Here is a 16,316-nt window from a genome sequence, read left to right on the forward strand (position 1 = left end):
CCATGTTATTTACATCTTTTGCACAAATTTGTAGTTGAAACTCTTTTGTGTTGTAAATGTTGATGTGTTAAAATGGAATGCTTTTTCTTGGTTTTGAACAAATATGGTCTTATCTATGAAATTTGAATTCTCTAGTTTGCACGGTTCTTCTGCTTACGGCCATTCCACCCTTAGAACGCCTGATCTTGTTTGATCTCAGAAGCTACCTAGGGTTGGGCCTGGTTAGTACTTGAATGGGAGACTGGATGGGAATACCAGGTGTTGTAAGCTTTTTCAATCCTGCAAACAATGAAAGCTTACATTTCCATGTTATTTACATCTTTTGCACAAATTTGTAGTTGAAACTCTTTTGTGTTGTAAATTTTGATGTGTTGAAATGGAATGTTTTTTCTTGGTTTTGAACAAATATGGTCTTATCTATGAAATTTGAATCCTCTAGTTTGCAAGGTTCTTCTGCTTATGGCCATTCCACCCTTAGAATGCCTGATCTTGTCTGATCTCAGAAGCTACCTAGGGTTGGGCCTGGTTAGTATTTGAATGGGAGACTGAATGGGAATACCAGGTGTTGTAAGCTTTTTCAATCCTGCAAACAAAGAAAGCTTACATTTCCATTTTTTTTTCATCTTTTGCACAAATTTGTATTTTAAACACTTTTGTGTTGTAAATGTTGATGTGTTAAAATGGAATGCTTTTTCTTGATTTTGAACAAATATGGTCTTAGCTATAAAATTTGAATCCTCTAGTTTGCAAGGTTCTTCTGCTTACGGCCATTCCACCCTTAGATCGCCTGTTCTCATCTGATCTCAGAAGCTATCTAGGGTTGGGCCTGGTTAGTACTTGAATGGGAGACTGTCTGGGAATACCAGGTGTTGTAAGCTTTTCCAGTCCTGCAAACAATTAAAGCTTACATTTCCATGTTATTTACATCTTTTGCACAAATTTGTGGTTGAAACTCTTTTGTGTTGTAAATTTTGATGTGTTGAAATGGAATGCTTTTTCTTGGTTTTGAACAAATATGGTCTTAGCTATGAAATTTGAATCCTCTAGTTTGCAAGGTTCTTCTGCTTACGGCCATTCCACCCTTAGAACGCCTGATCTCGTCTGATCTCAGAAGCTACCTAGGGTTGGGCCTGGTTAGTACTTGAATGGGAGACTGTCTGGGAATACCAGGTGTAGTAAGCTTTTCCAGTCCTGCAAACAATTAAAGCTTACATTTCCATGTTATTTACATCTTTTGCACAAATTTGTAGTTGAAACTCTTTTGTGTTGTAAATGTTGATGTGTTAAAATGGAATGCTTTTTCTTGGTTTTGAACAAATATGGTCTTAGCTATGAAATTTGAATCCTCTAGTTTGCAAGGTTCTTCTGCTTACGGCCATTCCACCCTTAGATCGCCTGATCTCGTCTGATCTCAGAAGCTATCTAGGGTTGGGCCTGGTTAGTACTTGAATGGGAGACTGTCTGGGAATACCAGGTGTTGTAAGCTTTTCCAGTCCTGCAAACAATTAAAGCTTACATTTCCATGTTATTTACATCTTTTGCACAAATTTGTAGTTGAAACTCTTTTGTGTTGTAAATTTTGATGTGTTGAAATGGAATGCTTTTTCTTGGTTTTGAACAAATATGGTCTTATCTATGAAATTTGAATCCTCTAGTTTGCAAGGTTCTTCTGCTTATGGCCATTCCACCCTTAGAATGCCTGATCTTGTCTGATCTCAGGAGCTACCTAGGGTTGGGCCTGGTTAGTACTTGGATGGGAGACTGGATGGGAATACCAGGTGTTGTAAGCTTTTCCAGTCCTGCAAACAATTAAAGCTTACATTTCCATGTTATTTACATCTTTTGCACAAATTTGTAGTTGAAACTCTTTTGTGTTGTAAATTTTGATGTGTTGAAATGGAATGCTTTTTCTTGGTTTTAAACAAATATGGTCTTATCTATGAAATTTGAATCCTCTAGTTTGCAAGGTTCTTCTGCTTACGGCCATTCCACCCTTAGAACGCCTGATCTCGTCTGATCTCAGAAGCTACCTAGGGTTGGGCCTGGTTAGTACTTGAATGGGTGACTGTCTGGGAATACCAGGTGTTGTAAGCTTTTCCAGTCCTGCAAACAATTAAAGCTTACATTTCCATGTTTACATATTTTGCACAAATTTGTAGTTGAAACTCTTTTGTGTTGTAAATGTTGATGTGTTAAAATGGAATGCTTTTTCTTGATTTTGAACAAATATGGTCTTAGCTATAAAATTTGAATCCTCTAGTTTGCAAGGTTCTTCTGCTTACAGCCATTCCACCCTTAGATCGCCTGTTCTCGTCTGATCTCAGAAGCTACCTAGGGTTGGGCCTGGTTAGTACTTGAATGGGAGACTGTCTGGGAATACCAGGTGTTGTAAGCTTTTCCAGTCCTGCAAACAATTAAAGCTTACATTTCCATGTTATTTACATCTTTTGCACAAATTTGTAGTTGAAACTCTTTTGTGTTGTAAATTTTGATGTGTTGAAATGGAATGCTTTTTCTTGGTTTTGAACAAATATGGTCTTATCTATGAAATTTGAATCCTCTAGTTTGCAAGGTTCTTCTGCTTACGGCCATTCCACCCTTAGAATGCCTGGTCTTGTCTGATCTCAGAAGCTAGCTAGGGTTGGGCCTGGTTAGTACTTGAATGGGAGACTGAATGGGAATACCAGGTGTTGTAAGCTTTTTCAATCCTGCAAACAAAGAAAGCTTACATTTCCATGTTATTTACATCTTTTGCACAAATTTGTAGTTGAAACTCTTTTGTGTTTTAAATGTTGATGTGTTGAAATGGATTGCTTTTTCTTGGTTTTGAACAAATATGGTCTTAGCTATGAAATTTGAATTCTCTAGTTTGCACGATTCTTCTGCTTACGGCCATTCCACCCTTAGAACGCCTGATCTTGTCTGATCTCAGAAGCTACCTAGGGTTGGGCCTGGTTAGTACTTGAATGGGAGACTGTCTGGGAATACCAGGTGTTGTAAGCTTTTTCAATCCTGCAAACAATGAAAGCTTACATTTCCATGTTATTTACATCTTTTGCACAAATTTGTAGTTGAAACTCTTTTGTGTTGTAAATTTTGATGTGTTGAAATGGAATGTTTTTTCTTGGTTTTGAACAAATATGGTCTTAGCTATGAAATTTTAATTCTCTAGTTTGCACGGTTCTTCTGCTTACGACCATTCCACCCTTAGAATGCCTGATCTTGTCTGATCTCAGAAGCTTCCTAGGGTTGGGCCTGGTTAGTACTTGAATGGGAGACTGTCTGGGAATACCAGGTGTTGTAAGCTTTTCCAGTCCTGCAAACAATTAAAGCTTACATTTCCATGTTATTTACATCTTTTGCACAAATTTGTAGTTGAAACTCTTTTGTGTTGTAAATTTTGATGTGTTGAAATGGAATGCTTTTTCTTGATTTTAAACAAATATGGTCTTATCTATGAAATTTGAATCCTCTAGTTTGCAAGGTTCTTCTGCTTACGGCCATTCCACCCTTAGAACGCCTGATCTCGTCTGATCTCAGAAGCTACCTAGGGTTGGGCCTGGTTAGTACTTGAATGGGAAACTGTCTGGGAATACCAGGTGTTGTAAGCTTTTCCAGTCCTGCAAACAATTAAAGCTTACATTTCCATGGTATTTACATATTTTGCACAAATTTGTAGTTGAAACTCTTTTGTGTTGTAAATGTTGATGTGTTAAAATGGAATGCTTTTTCTTGATTTTGAACAAATATGGTCTTAGCTATGAAATTTGAATCCTCTAGTTTGCAAGGTTCTTCTGCTTACGGCCATTCCACCCTTAGATCGCCTGATCTCGTCTGATCTCAGAAGCCACCTAGGGTTGGGCCTGGTTAGTACTTGAATGGGAGACTGTCTGGGAATACCAGGTGTTGTAAGCTTTTCCAGTCCTGCAAACAATTAAAGCTTACATTTCCATGTTATTTACATCTTTTGCACAAATTTGTAGTTGAAACTCTTTTGTGTTGTAAATGTTGATGTGTTAAAATGGAATGCTTTTTCTTGGTTTTGAACAAATATGGTCTTAGTTATGAAATTTGAATCCTCTAGTTTGCAAGGTTCTTCTGCTTACGGCCATTCCACCCTTAGAACGCCTGATCTCGTCTGATCTCAGAAGCTACCTAGGGTTGGGCCTGGTTAGTACTTGAATGGGAGACTGTCTGGGAATACCAGGTGTTGTAAGCTTTTCCAGTCCTGCAAACAATTAAAGCTTACATTTCCATGTTATTTACATCTTTTGCACAAATTTGTAGTTGAAACTCTTTTGTGTTGTAAATTTTGATGTGTTGAAATGGAATGCTTTTTCTTGGTTTTGAACAAATATGGTCTTAGCTATGAAATTTGAATCCTCTAGTTTGCACGGTTCTTCTGCTTACGGCCATTCCACCCTTAGAACGCCTGATCTCGTCTGATCTCAGAAGCTAGCTAGGGTTGGGCCTGGTTAGTACTTGAATGGGAGACTGAATGGGAATACCAGGTGTTGTAAGCTTTTTCAATCCTGCAAACAAAGAAAGCTTACATTTCCATGTTATTTACATCTTTTGCACAAATTTGTAGTTGAAACTCTTTTGTGTTGTAAATGTTGATGTGTTAAAATGGAATGCTTTTTCTTGGTTTTGAACAAATATGGTCTTAGCTATGAAATTTGAATCCTCTAGTTTGCAAGGTTCTTCTGCTTACGGCCATTCCACCCTTAGAACGCCTGATCTCATCTGATCTCAGAAGCTACCTAGGGTTGGGCCTGGTTAGTACTTGAATGGGAGACTGTCTGGGAATACCAGGTGTTGTAAGCTTTTCCAATCCTGCAAACAATGAAAGCTTACATTTCCATTTTTTTTTTCATCTTTTGCACAAATTTGTATTTGAAACTCTTTTGTGTTGTAAATGTTGATGTGTTGAAATGGAATGCTTTTTCTTGATTTTAAACAAATATGGTCTTATCTATGAAATTTGAATCCTCTAGTTTGCAAGGTTCTTCTGCTTGCGGCCATTCCACCCTTAGAACGCCTGATCTCGTCTGATTTCAGAAACTACCTAGGGTTGGGCCTGGTTAGTACTTGAATGGGAGACTGTCTGGGAATACCAGGTGTTGTAAGCTTTTCCAGTCCTGCAAACAATTAAAGCTTACATTTCCATGTTATTTACATATTTTGCACAAATTTGTAGTTGAAACTCTTTTGTGTTGTAAATGTTGATGTGTTAAAATGGAATGCTTTTTCTTGATTTTGAACAAATATGGTCTTAGCTATGAAATTTGAATCCTCTAGTTTGCAAGGTTCTTCTGCTTACGGCCATTCCACCCTTAGATCGCCTGATCTCGTCTGATCTCAGAAGCGACCTAGGGTTGGGCCTGGTTAGTACTTGAATGGGAGACTGTCTGGGAATACCAGGTGTTGTAAGCTTTTCCAGTCCTGCAAACAATTAAAGCTTACATTTCCATGTTATTTACATCTTTTGCACAAATTTGTAGTTGAAACTCTTTTGTGTTGTAAATGTTGATGTGTTAAAATGGAATGCTTTTTCTTGGTTTTGAACAAATATGGTCTTAGTTATGAAATTTGAATCCTCTAGTTTGCAAGGTTCTTCTGCTTACGGCCATTCCACCCTTAGAACGCCTGATCTCGTCTGATCTCAGAAGCTACCTAGGGTTGGGCCTGGTTAGTACTTGAATGGGAGACTGTCTGGGAATACCAGGTGTTGTAAGCTTTTCCAGTCCTGCAAACAATTAAAGCTTACATTTCCATGTTATTTACATCTTTTGCACAAATTTGTATTTGAAACTCTTTTGTGTTGTAAATTTTGATGTGTTGAAATGGAATGCTTTTTCTTGGTTTTGAACAAATATGGTCTTAGCTATGAAATTTGAATTCTCTAGTTTGCACGGTTCTTCTGCTTATGGCCATTCCACCCTTAGAACGCCTGATCTTGTCTGATCTCAGAAGCTACCTAGGGTTGGGCCTGGTTAGTACTTGAATGGGAGACTGTCTGGGAATACCAGGTGTTGTAAGCTTTTTCAATCCTGCAAACAATGAAAGCTTACATTTCCATGTTATTTACATCTTTTGCACAAATTTGTAGTTGAAACTCTTTTGTGTTATAAATTTTGATTTGTTGAAATGGAATGCTTTTTCTTGGTTTTGAACAAATATGGTCTTAGCTATGAAATTTGAATTCTCTAGTTTGCACGGTTCTTCTGCTTACGGCCATTCCACCCTTAGAACACCTGATCTCGTCTGATCTCAGAAGCTAGCTAGGGTTGGGCCTGGTTAGTACTTGAATGGGAGACTGAATGGGAATACCAGGTGTTGTAAGCTTTTTCAATCCTGCAAACAAAGAAAGCTTACATTTCCATGTTATTTACATCTTTTGCACAAATTTGTAGTTGAAACTCTTTTGTGTTGTAAATGTTGATGTGTTAAAATGGAATGCTTTTTCTTGGTTTTGAACAAATATGGTCTTAGCTATGAAATTTGAATCCTCTAGTTTGCAAGGTTCTTCTGCTTACGGCCATTCCACCCTTAGAACGCCTGATCTCATCTGATCTCAGAAGCTACCTAGGGTTGGGCCTGGTTAGTACTTGAATGGGAGACTGTCTGGGAATACCAGGTGTTGTAAGCTTTTCCAATCCTGCAAACAATGAAAGCTTACATTTCCATTTTTTTTTTCATCTTTTGCACAAATTTGTATTTGAAACTCTTTTGTGTTGTAAATGTTGATGTGTTGAAATGGAATGCTTTTTCTTGATTTTAAACAAATATGGTCTTATCTATGAAATTTGAATCCTCTAGTTTGCAAGGTTCTTCTGCTTGCGGCCATTCCACCCTTAGAACGCCTGATCTCGTCTGATCTCAGAAGCTACCTAGGGTTGGGCCTGGTTAGTACTTGAATGGGAGACTGTCTGGGAATACCAGGTGTTGTAAGCTTTTCCAGTCCTGCAAACAATTAAAGCTTACATTTCCATGTTATTTACATATTTTGCACAAATTTGTAGTTGAAACTCTTTTGTGTTGTAAATGTTGATGTGTTAAAATGGAATGCTTTTTCTTGATTTTGAACAAATATGGTCTTAGCTATGAAATTTGAATCCTCTAGTTTGCAAGGTTCTTCTGCTTACGGCCATTCCACCCTTAGGTCGCCTGATCTCGTCTGATCTCAGAAGCGATCTAGGGTTGGGCCTGGTTAGTACTTGAATGGGAGACTGTCTGGGAATACCAGGTGTTGTAAGCTTTTCCAGTCCTGCAAACAATTAAAGCTTACATTTCCATGTTATTTACATCTTTTGCACAAATTTGTAGTTAATACTCTTTTGTGTTGTAAATGTTGATGTGTTAAAATGGAATGCTTTTTCTTGGTTTTGAACAAATATGGTCTTAGTTATGAAATTTGAATCCTCTAATTTGCAAGGTTCTTCTGCTTACGGCCATTCCACCCTTAGAACGCCTGATCTCGTCTGATCTCAGAAGCTACCTAGGGTTGGGCCTGGTTAGTACTTGAATGGGAGACTGTCTGGGAATACCAGGTGTTGTAAGCTTTTCCAGTCCTGCAAACAATTAAAGCTTACATTTCCATGTTATTTACATCTTTTGCACAAATTTGTAGTTGAAACTCTTTTGTGTTGTAAATTTTGATGTGTTGAAATGGAATGCTTTTTCTTGGTTTTGAACAAATATGGTCTTAGCTATGAAATTTGAATTCTCTAGTTTGCACGGTTCTTCTGCTTACGGCCATTCCACCCTTAGAACGCCTGATCTTGTCTGATCTCAGAAGCTACCTAGGGTTGGGCCTGGTTAGTACTTGAATGGGAGACTGTCTGGGAATACCAGGTGTTGTAAGCTTTTTCAATCCTGCAAACAATTAAAGCTTACATTTCCATGTTATTTACATCTTTTGCACAAATTTGTAGTTGAAACTCTTTTGTGTTGTAAATTTTGATGTGTTGAAATGGAATGCTTTTTCTTGGTTTTAAACAAATATGGTCTTATCTATGAAATTTGAATCCTCTAGTTTGCAAGGTTCTTCTGCTTACGGCCATTCCACCCTTAGAACGCCTGATCTCGTCTGATCTCAGAAGCTACCTAGGGTTGGGCCTGGTTAGTACTTGAATGGGAGACTGAATGGGAATACCAGGTGTTGTAAGCTTTTTCAATCCTGCAAACAATGAAAGCTTACATTTCCATTTTTTTTTCATCTTTTGCACAAATTTGTATTTGAAACTCTTTTGTGTTGTAAATGTTGATGTGTTGAAATGGAATGCTTTTTCTTGATTTTGAACAAATATGGTCTTATCTATGAAATTTGAATCCTCTAGTTTGCAAGGTTCTTCTGCTTACGGCCATTCCACCCTTAGAACGCCTGATCTCGTCTGATCTCAGAAGCGACCTAGGGTTGGGCCTGGTTAGTACTTGAATGGGAGACTGTCTGGGAATACCAGGTGTTGTAAGCTTTTCCAGTCCTGCAAACAATTAAAGCTTACATTTCCATGTTATTTACATCTTTTGCACAAATTTGTAGTTGAAACTCTTTTGTGTTGTAAATGTTGATGTGTTAAAATGGAATGCTTTTTCTTGGTTTTGAACAAATATGGTCTTAGTTATGAAATTTGAATCCTCTAGTTTGCAAGGTTCTTCTGCTTACGGCCATTCCACCCTTAGAACGCCTGATCTCGTCTGATCTCAGAAGCTACCTAGGGTTGGGCCTGGTTAGTACTTGAATGGGAGACTGTCTGGGAATACCAGGTGTTGTAAGCTTTTCCAGTCCTGCAAACAATTAAAGCTTACATTTCCATGTTATTTACATCTTTTGCACAAATTTGTAGTTGAAACTCTTTTGTGTTGTAAATTTTGATGTGTTGAAATGGAATGCTTTTTCTTGGTTTTGAAAAAATATGGTCTTAGCTATGAAATTTGAATTCTCTAGTTTGCACGGTTCTTCTGCTTACGGCCATTCCACCCTTAGAACGCCTAATCTCGTCTGATCTCAGAAGCTAGCTAGGGTTGGGCCTGGTTAGTACTTGAATGGGAGACTGAATGGGAATACCAGGTGTTGTAAGCTTTTTCAATCCTGCAAACAAAGAAAGCTTACATTTCCATGTTATTTACATCTTTTGCACAAATTTGTAGTTGAAACTCTTTTGTGTTGTAAATGTTGATGTGTTAAAATGGAATGCTTTTTCTTGGTTTTGAACAAATATGGTCTTAGCTATGAAATTTGAATCCTCTAGTTTGCAAGGTTCTTCTGCTTACGGCCATTCCACCCTTAGAACGCCTGATCTCATCTGATCTCAGAAGCTACCTAGGGTTGGGCCTGGTTAGTACTTGAATGGGAGACTGTCTGGGAATACCAGGTGTTGTAAGCTTTTCCAATCCTGCAAACAATGAAAGCTTACATTTCCATTTTTTTTTTCATCTTTTGCACAAATTTGTATTTGAAACTCTTTTGTGTTGTAAATGTTGATGTGTTGAAATGGAATGCTTTTTCTTGATTTTAAACAAATATGGTCTTATCTATGAAATTTGAATCCTCTAGTTTGCAAGGTTCTTCTGCTTACGGCCATTCCACCCTTAGAACGCCTGATCTCGTCTGATCTCAGAAGCTACCTAGGGTTGGGCCTGGTTAGTACTTGAATGGGAGACTGTCTGGGAATACCAGGTGTTGTAAGCTTTTCCAGTCCTGCAAACAATTAAAGCTTACATTTCCATGTTATTTACATATTTTGCACAAATTTGTAGTTGAAACTCTTTTGTGTTGTAAATGTTGATGTGTTAAAATGGAATGCTTTTTCTTGATTTTGAACAAATATGGTCTTAGCTATGAAATTTGAATCCTCTAGTTTGCAAGGTTCTTCTGCTTACGGCCATTCCACCCTTAGATCGCCTGATCTCGTCTGATCTCAGAAGCGACCTAGGGTTGGGCCTGGTTAGTACTTGAATGGGAGACTGTCTGGGAATACCAGGTGTTGTAAGCTTTTCCAGTCCTGCAAACAATTAAAGCTTACATTTCCATGTTATTTACATCTTTTGCACAAATTTGTAGTTGAAACTCTTTTGTGTTGTAAATGTTGATGTGTTAAAATGGAATGCTTTTTCTTGGTTTTGAACAAATATGGTCTTAGTTATGAAATTTGAATCCTCTAGTTTGCAAGGTTCATCTGCTTACGGCCATTCCACCCTTAGAACGCCTGATCTCGTCTGATCTCAGAAGCTACCTAGGGTTGGGCCTGGTTAGTACTTGAATGGGAGACTGTCTGGGAATACCAGGTGTTGTAAGCTTTTCCAGTCCTGCAAACAATTAAAGCTTACATTTCCATGTTATTTACATCTTTTGCACAAATTTGTAGTTGAAACTCTTTTGTGTTATAAATTTTGATTTGTTGAAATGGAATGCTTTTTCTTGGTTTTGAACAAATATGGTCTTAGCTATGAAATTTGAATTCTCTAGTTTGCACGGTTCTTCTGCTTACGGCCATTCCACCCTTAGAACGCCTGATCTCGTCTGATCTCAGAAGCTAGCTAGGGTTGGGCCTGGTTAGTACTTGAATGGGAGACTGAATGGGAATACCAGGTGTTGTAAGCTTTTTCAATCCTGCAAACAAAGAAAGCTTACATTTCCATGTTATTTACATCTTTTGCACAAATTTGTAGTTGAAACTCTTTTGTGTTGTAAATGTTGATGTGTTAAAATGGAATGCTTTTTCTTGGTTTTGAACAAATATGGTCTTAGCTATGAAATTTGAATCCTCTAGTTTGCAAGGTTCTTCTGCTTACGGCCATTCCACCCTTAGAACGCCTGATCTCATCTGATCTCAGAAGCTACCTAGGGTTGGGCCTGGTTAGTACTTGAATGGGAGACTGTCTGGGAATACCAGGTGTTGTAAGCTTTTCCAATCCTGCAAACAATGAAAGCTTACATTTCCATTTTTTTTTTCATCTTTTGCACAAATTTGTAGTTGAAACTCTTTTGTGTTGTAAATGTTGATGTGTTGAAATGGAATGCTTTTTCTTGATTTTAAACAAATATGGTCTTATCTATGAAATTTAAATCCTCTAGTTTGCAAGGTTCTTCTGCTTACGGCCATTCCACCCTTAGAACGCCTGATCTCGTCTGATCTCAGAAGCTACCTAGGGTTGGGCCTGGTTAGTACTTGAATGGGAGACTGTCTGGGAATACCAGGTGTTGTAAGCTTTTCCAGTCCTGCAAACAATTAAAGCTTACATTTCCATGTTATTTACATATTTTGCACAAATTTGTAGTTGAAACTCTTTTGTGTTGTAAATGTTGATGTGTTAAAATGGAATGCTTTTTCTTGATTTTGAACAAATATGGTCTTAGCTATGAAATTTGAATCCTCTAGTTTGCAAGGTTCTTCTGCTTACGGCCATTCCACCCTTAGGTCGCCTGATCTCGTCTGATCTCAGAAGCGACCTAGGGTTGGGCCTGGTTAGTACGTGAATGGGAGACTGTCTGGGAATACCAGGTGTTGTAAGCTTTTCCAGTCCTGCAAACAATTAAAGCTTACATTTCCATGTTATTTACATCTTTTGCACAAATTTGTAGTTAATACTCTTTTGTGTTGTAAATGTTGATGTGTTAAAATGGAATGCTTTTTCTTGGTTTTGAACAAATATGGTCTTAGTTATGAAATTTGAATCCTCTAGTTTGCAAGGTTCTTCTGCTTACGGCCATTCCACCCTTAGAACGCCTGATCTTGTCTGATCTCAGAAGCTACCTAGGGTTGGGCCTGGTTAGTACTTGAATGGGAGACTGTCTGGGAATACCAGGTGTTGTAAGCTTTTCCAGTCCTGCAAACAATTAAAGCTTACATTTCCATGTTATTTACATCTTTTGCACAAATTTGTAGTTGAAACTCTTTTGTGTTGTAAATTTTGATGTGTTGAAATGGAATGCTTTTTCTTGGTTTTGAACAAATATGGTCTTATCTATGAAATTTGAATCCTCTAGTTTGCAAGGTTCTTCTGCTTATGGCCATTCCACCCTTAGAATGCCTGATCTTGTCTGATCTCAGAAGCTAGCTAGGGTTGGGCCTGGTTAGTACTTGAATGGGAGACTGAATGGGAATACCAGGTGTAGTAAGCTTTTTCAATCCTGCAAACAAAGAAAGCTTACATTTCCATGTTATTTACATCTTTTGCACAAATTTGTAGTTGAAACTCTTTTGTGTTGTAAATGTTGATGTGTTAAAATGGAATGCTTTTTCTTGGTTTTGAACAAATATGGTCTTAGCTATGAAATTTGAATTCTCTAGTTTGTACGGTTCTACTGTTTGCGGCCATTCCACCCTTAGAACGCCTGATCTTGTCTGATCTCAGAAGCTACTTAGGGTTGGGCCTGGTTAGTACTTGAATGGGAGACTGTCTGGGAATACCAGGTGTTGTAAGCTTTTTCAATCCTGCAAACAATGAAAGCTTACATTTCCATTTTTTTTTCATCTTTTGCACAAATTTGTATTTGAAACTCTTTTGTGTTGTAAATGTTGATGTGTTGAAATGGAATGCTTTTTCTTGATTTTAAACAAATATGGTCTTATCTATGAAATTTGAATCCTCTAGTTTGCAAGGTTCTTCTGCTTACAGCCATTCCACCCTTAGAACTCCTGATCTCGTCTGATCTCAGAAGCTACCTAGGGTTGGGCCTGGTTAGTACTTGAATGGGAGACTGTCTGGGAATACCAGGTGTTGTAAGCTTTTCCAGTCCTGTAAACAATTAAAGCTTACATTTCCATGTTATTTACATATTTTGCACAAATTTGTAGTTGAAACTCTTTTGTGTTGTAAATGTTGATGTGTTAAAATGGAATGCTTTTTCTTGATTTTGAACAAATATGGTCTTAGCTATGAAATTTGAATCCTCTAGTTTGCAAGGTTCTTCTGCTTACGGCCATTCCACCCTTAGATCGCCTGATCTCGTCTGATCTCAGAAGCGACCTAGGGTTGGGCCTGGTTAGTACTTGAATGGGAGACTGTCTGGGAATACCAGGTGTTGTAAGCTTTTCCAGTCCTGCAAACAATTAAAGCTTACATTTCCATGTTATTTACATCTTTTGCACAAATTTGTAGTTGAAACTCTTTTGTGTTGTAAATTTTGATGTGTTGAAATGGAATGCTTTTTCTTGGTTTTGAACAAATATGGTCTTATCTATGAAATTTGAATCCTCTAGTTTGCAAGGTTCTTCTGCTTACGGCCATTCCACCCTTAGAATGCCTGATCTTGTCTGATCTCAGAAGCTAGCTAGGGTTGGGCCTGGTTAGTACTTGAATGGGAGACTGAATGGGAATACCAGGTGTTGTAAGCTTTTTCAATCCTGCAAACAAAGAAAGCTTACATTTCCATGTTATTTACATCTTTTGCACAAATTTGTAGTTGAAACTCTTTTGTGTTGTAAATGTTGATGTGTTAAAATGGAATGCTTTTTCTTGGTTTTGAACAAATATGGTCTTAGCTATGAAATTTGAATTCTCTAGTTTGCACGGTTCTTCCGTTTATGGCCATTCCACCCTTAGAACGCCTGCTCTTGTCTGATCTCAGAAGCTACCTAGGGTTGGGCCTGGTTAGTACTTGAATGGGAGACTGAATGGGAATACCAGGTGTTGTAAGCTTTTCCAGTCCTGCAAACAATTAAAGCTTACATTTCCATGTTATTTACATCTTTTGCACAAATTTGTAGTTGAAACAATAATGTGTTGTAAATTTTGATGTGTTGAAATGGAATGCTTTTTCTTGGTTTTGAACAAATATGGTCTTATCTATGAAATTTGAATCCTCTAGTTTGCAAGGTTCTTCTGCTTACGGCCATTCCACCCTTAGAACGCCTGATCTCGTCTGATCTCAGAAGCTACCTAGGGTTGGGCCTGGTTAGTACTTGAATGGGAGACTGTCTGGGAATACCAGGTGTTGTAAGCTTTTCCAGTCCTGCAAACAATTAAAGCTTACATTTCCATATTATTTACATCTTTTGCACAAATTTGTAGTTGAAACTCTCTTGTGTTGTAAATTTTGATGTGTTGAAATGGAATGCTTTTTCTTGGTTTTAAACAAATATGGTCTTAGCTATGAAATTTGAATTCTCTAGTTTGCACGGTTCTTCTGCTTACGGCCATTCCACCCTTAGAACGCCTTATCTTGTCTGATATCAGAAGCTACCTAGGGTTGGGCCTGGTTAGTACTTGAATGGGAGACTGTCTGGGAATACCAGGTGTTGTAAGCTTTTTCAATCCTGCAAACAATGAAAGCTTACATTTCCATGTTATTTACATCTTTTGCACAAATTTGTAGTTGAAACTCTTTTGTGTTGTAAATTTTGATGTGTTGAAATGGAATGCTTTTTCTTGATTTTAAACAAATATGGTCTTATCTATGAAATTTGAATCCTCTAGTTTGCAAGGTTCTTCTGCTTACGGCCATTCCACCCTTAGAACGCCTGATCTAGTCTGATCTCAGAAGCTACCTAGGGTTGGGCCTGGTTAGTACTTGAATGGGAGACTGAATGGGAATACCAGGTGTTGTAAGCTTTTCCAGTCCTGCAAACAATTAAAGCTTACATTTCCATGTTATTTACATATTTTGCACAAATTTGTAGTTGAAACTCTTTTGTGTTGTAAATGTTGATGTGTTAAAATGGAATGCTTTTTCTTGATTTTGAACAAATATGGTCTTAGCTATGAAATTTGAATCCTCTAGTTTGCAAGGTTCTTCTGCTTACGGCCATTCCACCCTTAGAACGCCTGATCTTGTCTGATCTCAGAAGCTACCTAGGGTTGGGCCTGGTTAGTACTTGAATGGGAGACTGTCTGGGAATACCAGGTGTTGTAAGCTTTTTCAATCCTGCAAACAATGAAAGCTTACATTTCCATGTTATTTACATCTTTTGCACAAATTTGTAGTTGAAACTCTTTTGTGTTGTAAATTTTGATGTGTTGAAATGGAATGCTTTTTCTTGGTTTTGAACAAATATGGTCTTAGCTATGAAATTTGAATTCTCTAGTTTGCACGGTTCTTCTGCTTACGGCCATTCCACCCTTAGAACGCCTGATCTCGTCTGATCTCAGAAGCTAGCTAGGGTTGGGCCTGGTTAGTACTTGAATGGGAGACTGAATGGGAATACCAGGTGTTGTAAGCTTTTTCAATCCTGCAAACAAAGAAAGCTTACATTTCCATGTTATTTACATATTTTGCACAAATTTGTAGTTGAAACTCTTTTGTGTTGTAAATTTTGATGTGTTGAAATGGAATGCTTTTTCTTGGTTTTGAACAAATATGGTCTTAGCTATGAAATTTGAATTCTCTAGTTTGCACGGTTCTTCTGCTTACGGCCATTCCACCCTTAGAACGCCTGATCTTGTCTGATCTCAGAAGCTACCTAGGGTTGGGCCTGGTTAGTACTTGAATGGGAGACTGTCTGGGAATACCAGGTGTTGTAAGCTTTTTCAATCCTGCAAACAATGAAAGCTTACATTTCCATGTTATTTACATCTTTTGCACAAATTTGTAGTTGAAACTCTTTTGTGTTGTAAATTTTGATGTGTTGAAATGGAATGCTTTTTCTTGGTGTTGAACAAATATGGTCTTAGCTATGAAATTTGAATTCTCTAGTTTGCACGGTTCTTCTGCTTACGGCCATTCCACCCTTAGAACGCCTGATCTAGTCTGATCTCAGAAGCTAGCTAGGGTTGGGCCTGGTTAGTACTTGAATGGGAGACTGAATGGGAATACCAGGTGTTGTAAGCTTTTTCAATCCTGCAAACAAAGAAAGCTTACATTTCCATGTTATTTACATCTTTTGCACAAATTTGTAGTTGAAACTCTTTTGTGTTGTAAATGTTGATGTGTTAAAATGGAATGCTTTTACTTGGTTTTGAACAAATATGGTCTTAGCTATGAAATTTGAATCCTCTAGTTTGCAAGGTTCTTCTGCTTATGGCCATTCCACCCTTAGAACGCCTGATCTCATCTGATCTCAGAAGCTACCTAGGGTTGGGCCTGGTTAGTACTTGAATGGGAGACTGTCTGGGAATACCAGGTGTTGTAAGCTTTTCCAGTCCTGCAAACAATTAAAGCTTACATTTCCATGTTATTTACAGTGAGTCCAAGAAGTATTTGATCCCTTGCTGATTTTCTTCGTTGGCCCACTAATAAAGACATGATCATTCTATACTTTTAATGGTAGATGTATTCTTACATGGAGAGACAGAATATTAAAAAGAAAATCCAGAAAATAAATCTAAGGAATATATATTAATTGATTTGTATTTCATGGAGTGAAATAAGT

The 16,316-nt window shown here is 37.8% G+C and overlaps 53 pseudogenes; all 53 read left to right on the top strand.

Moving 5' to 3' along the window:
* The first annotated feature begins 151 nt into the window (after positions 1 to 151).
* LOC140572667 (5S ribosomal RNA) lies at positions 152 to 270 on the top strand (annotated as a pseudogene).
* Positions 271 to 455: 185 nt separating this feature from the next.
* Positions 456 to 574, top strand: LOC140567468 (5S ribosomal RNA; annotated as a pseudogene).
* A 185-nt stretch (positions 575 to 759) lies between these two features.
* Positions 760 to 878, top strand: LOC140571795 (5S ribosomal RNA; annotated as a pseudogene).
* A 185-nt stretch (positions 879 to 1,063) lies between these two features.
* On the top strand, positions 1,064 to 1,182 carry LOC140571154 (5S ribosomal RNA; annotated as a pseudogene).
* Positions 1,183 to 1,367: 185 nt separating this feature from the next.
* On the top strand, positions 1,368 to 1,486 carry LOC140567431 (5S ribosomal RNA; annotated as a pseudogene).
* Positions 1,487 to 1,671: 185 nt separating this feature from the next.
* Positions 1,672 to 1,790, top strand: LOC140566932 (5S ribosomal RNA; annotated as a pseudogene).
* Positions 1,791 to 1,975: 185 nt separating this feature from the next.
* On the top strand, positions 1,976 to 2,094 carry LOC140567069 (5S ribosomal RNA; annotated as a pseudogene).
* Positions 2,095 to 2,276: 182 nt separating this feature from the next.
* LOC140572620 (5S ribosomal RNA) lies at positions 2,277 to 2,395 on the top strand (annotated as a pseudogene).
* A 185-nt stretch (positions 2,396 to 2,580) lies between these two features.
* LOC140566893 (5S ribosomal RNA) lies at positions 2,581 to 2,699 on the top strand (annotated as a pseudogene).
* A 185-nt stretch (positions 2,700 to 2,884) lies between these two features.
* On the top strand, positions 2,885 to 3,003 carry LOC140570985 (5S ribosomal RNA; annotated as a pseudogene).
* Positions 3,004 to 3,188: 185 nt separating this feature from the next.
* On the top strand, positions 3,189 to 3,307 carry LOC140566491 (5S ribosomal RNA; annotated as a pseudogene).
* Positions 3,308 to 3,492: 185 nt separating this feature from the next.
* LOC140568544 (5S ribosomal RNA) lies at positions 3,493 to 3,611 on the top strand (annotated as a pseudogene).
* Positions 3,612 to 3,796: 185 nt separating this feature from the next.
* On the top strand, positions 3,797 to 3,915 carry LOC140571201 (5S ribosomal RNA; annotated as a pseudogene).
* A 185-nt stretch (positions 3,916 to 4,100) lies between these two features.
* LOC140570056 (5S ribosomal RNA) lies at positions 4,101 to 4,219 on the top strand (annotated as a pseudogene).
* Positions 4,220 to 4,404: 185 nt separating this feature from the next.
* LOC140566915 (5S ribosomal RNA) lies at positions 4,405 to 4,523 on the top strand (annotated as a pseudogene).
* A 185-nt stretch (positions 4,524 to 4,708) lies between these two features.
* Positions 4,709 to 4,827, top strand: LOC140571975 (5S ribosomal RNA; annotated as a pseudogene).
* A 186-nt stretch (positions 4,828 to 5,013) lies between these two features.
* On the top strand, positions 5,014 to 5,132 carry LOC140566576 (5S ribosomal RNA; annotated as a pseudogene).
* Positions 5,133 to 5,317: 185 nt separating this feature from the next.
* Positions 5,318 to 5,436, top strand: LOC140570952 (5S ribosomal RNA; annotated as a pseudogene).
* A 185-nt stretch (positions 5,437 to 5,621) lies between these two features.
* On the top strand, positions 5,622 to 5,740 carry LOC140570068 (5S ribosomal RNA; annotated as a pseudogene).
* A 185-nt stretch (positions 5,741 to 5,925) lies between these two features.
* On the top strand, positions 5,926 to 6,044 carry LOC140571824 (5S ribosomal RNA; annotated as a pseudogene).
* A 185-nt stretch (positions 6,045 to 6,229) lies between these two features.
* Positions 6,230 to 6,348, top strand: LOC140571793 (5S ribosomal RNA; annotated as a pseudogene).
* Positions 6,349 to 6,533: 185 nt separating this feature from the next.
* LOC140572095 (5S ribosomal RNA) lies at positions 6,534 to 6,652 on the top strand (annotated as a pseudogene).
* A 186-nt stretch (positions 6,653 to 6,838) lies between these two features.
* LOC140566723 (5S ribosomal RNA) lies at positions 6,839 to 6,957 on the top strand (annotated as a pseudogene).
* A 185-nt stretch (positions 6,958 to 7,142) lies between these two features.
* Positions 7,143 to 7,261, top strand: LOC140572244 (5S ribosomal RNA; annotated as a pseudogene).
* A 185-nt stretch (positions 7,262 to 7,446) lies between these two features.
* Positions 7,447 to 7,565, top strand: LOC140570080 (5S ribosomal RNA; annotated as a pseudogene).
* A 185-nt stretch (positions 7,566 to 7,750) lies between these two features.
* LOC140570986 (5S ribosomal RNA) lies at positions 7,751 to 7,869 on the top strand (annotated as a pseudogene).
* Positions 7,870 to 8,054: 185 nt separating this feature from the next.
* Positions 8,055 to 8,173, top strand: LOC140567980 (5S ribosomal RNA; annotated as a pseudogene).
* Positions 8,174 to 8,358: 185 nt separating this feature from the next.
* Positions 8,359 to 8,477, top strand: LOC140568569 (5S ribosomal RNA; annotated as a pseudogene).
* A 185-nt stretch (positions 8,478 to 8,662) lies between these two features.
* LOC140570092 (5S ribosomal RNA) lies at positions 8,663 to 8,781 on the top strand (annotated as a pseudogene).
* A 185-nt stretch (positions 8,782 to 8,966) lies between these two features.
* Positions 8,967 to 9,085, top strand: LOC140572621 (5S ribosomal RNA; annotated as a pseudogene).
* A 185-nt stretch (positions 9,086 to 9,270) lies between these two features.
* LOC140572212 (5S ribosomal RNA) lies at positions 9,271 to 9,389 on the top strand (annotated as a pseudogene).
* A 186-nt stretch (positions 9,390 to 9,575) lies between these two features.
* Positions 9,576 to 9,694, top strand: LOC140570106 (5S ribosomal RNA; annotated as a pseudogene).
* Positions 9,695 to 9,879: 185 nt separating this feature from the next.
* LOC140570953 (5S ribosomal RNA) lies at positions 9,880 to 9,998 on the top strand (annotated as a pseudogene).
* A 185-nt stretch (positions 9,999 to 10,183) lies between these two features.
* On the top strand, positions 10,184 to 10,302 carry LOC140570117 (5S ribosomal RNA; annotated as a pseudogene).
* Positions 10,303 to 10,487: 185 nt separating this feature from the next.
* LOC140566926 (5S ribosomal RNA) lies at positions 10,488 to 10,606 on the top strand (annotated as a pseudogene).
* Positions 10,607 to 10,791: 185 nt separating this feature from the next.
* Positions 10,792 to 10,910, top strand: LOC140572331 (5S ribosomal RNA; annotated as a pseudogene).
* Positions 10,911 to 11,096: 186 nt separating this feature from the next.
* LOC140570129 (5S ribosomal RNA) lies at positions 11,097 to 11,215 on the top strand (annotated as a pseudogene).
* A 185-nt stretch (positions 11,216 to 11,400) lies between these two features.
* LOC140566689 (5S ribosomal RNA) lies at positions 11,401 to 11,519 on the top strand (annotated as a pseudogene).
* Positions 11,520 to 11,704: 185 nt separating this feature from the next.
* Positions 11,705 to 11,823, top strand: LOC140570987 (5S ribosomal RNA; annotated as a pseudogene).
* Positions 11,824 to 12,008: 185 nt separating this feature from the next.
* LOC140567605 (5S ribosomal RNA) lies at positions 12,009 to 12,127 on the top strand (annotated as a pseudogene).
* A 185-nt stretch (positions 12,128 to 12,312) lies between these two features.
* Positions 12,313 to 12,431, top strand: LOC140572637 (5S ribosomal RNA; annotated as a pseudogene).
* A 185-nt stretch (positions 12,432 to 12,616) lies between these two features.
* Positions 12,617 to 12,735, top strand: LOC140572337 (5S ribosomal RNA; annotated as a pseudogene).
* A 185-nt stretch (positions 12,736 to 12,920) lies between these two features.
* LOC140570954 (5S ribosomal RNA) lies at positions 12,921 to 13,039 on the top strand (annotated as a pseudogene).
* A 185-nt stretch (positions 13,040 to 13,224) lies between these two features.
* LOC140573171 (5S ribosomal RNA) lies at positions 13,225 to 13,343 on the top strand (annotated as a pseudogene).
* A 185-nt stretch (positions 13,344 to 13,528) lies between these two features.
* On the top strand, positions 13,529 to 13,647 carry LOC140567811 (5S ribosomal RNA; annotated as a pseudogene).
* A 185-nt stretch (positions 13,648 to 13,832) lies between these two features.
* On the top strand, positions 13,833 to 13,951 carry LOC140570141 (5S ribosomal RNA; annotated as a pseudogene).
* A 185-nt stretch (positions 13,952 to 14,136) lies between these two features.
* On the top strand, positions 14,137 to 14,255 carry LOC140567849 (5S ribosomal RNA; annotated as a pseudogene).
* Positions 14,256 to 14,440: 185 nt separating this feature from the next.
* Positions 14,441 to 14,559, top strand: LOC140572457 (5S ribosomal RNA; annotated as a pseudogene).
* Positions 14,560 to 14,744: 185 nt separating this feature from the next.
* LOC140570988 (5S ribosomal RNA) lies at positions 14,745 to 14,863 on the top strand (annotated as a pseudogene).
* A 185-nt stretch (positions 14,864 to 15,048) lies between these two features.
* LOC140566937 (5S ribosomal RNA) lies at positions 15,049 to 15,167 on the top strand (annotated as a pseudogene).
* Positions 15,168 to 15,352: 185 nt separating this feature from the next.
* LOC140570989 (5S ribosomal RNA) lies at positions 15,353 to 15,471 on the top strand (annotated as a pseudogene).
* A 185-nt stretch (positions 15,472 to 15,656) lies between these two features.
* On the top strand, positions 15,657 to 15,775 carry LOC140572415 (5S ribosomal RNA; annotated as a pseudogene).
* Positions 15,776 to 15,960: 185 nt separating this feature from the next.
* Positions 15,961 to 16,079, top strand: LOC140571910 (5S ribosomal RNA; annotated as a pseudogene).
* The last annotated feature ends 237 nt before the right edge of the window (positions 16,080 to 16,316 follow it).

Source organism: Salminus brasiliensis, chromosome 11 (genome assembly GCF_030463535.1).
Source record: "Salminus brasiliensis chromosome 11, fSalBra1.hap2, whole genome shotgun sequence".
In the NCBI taxonomy this organism is placed as follows: Eukaryota; Metazoa; Chordata; class Actinopteri; order Characiformes; family Bryconidae; genus Salminus; species Salminus brasiliensis.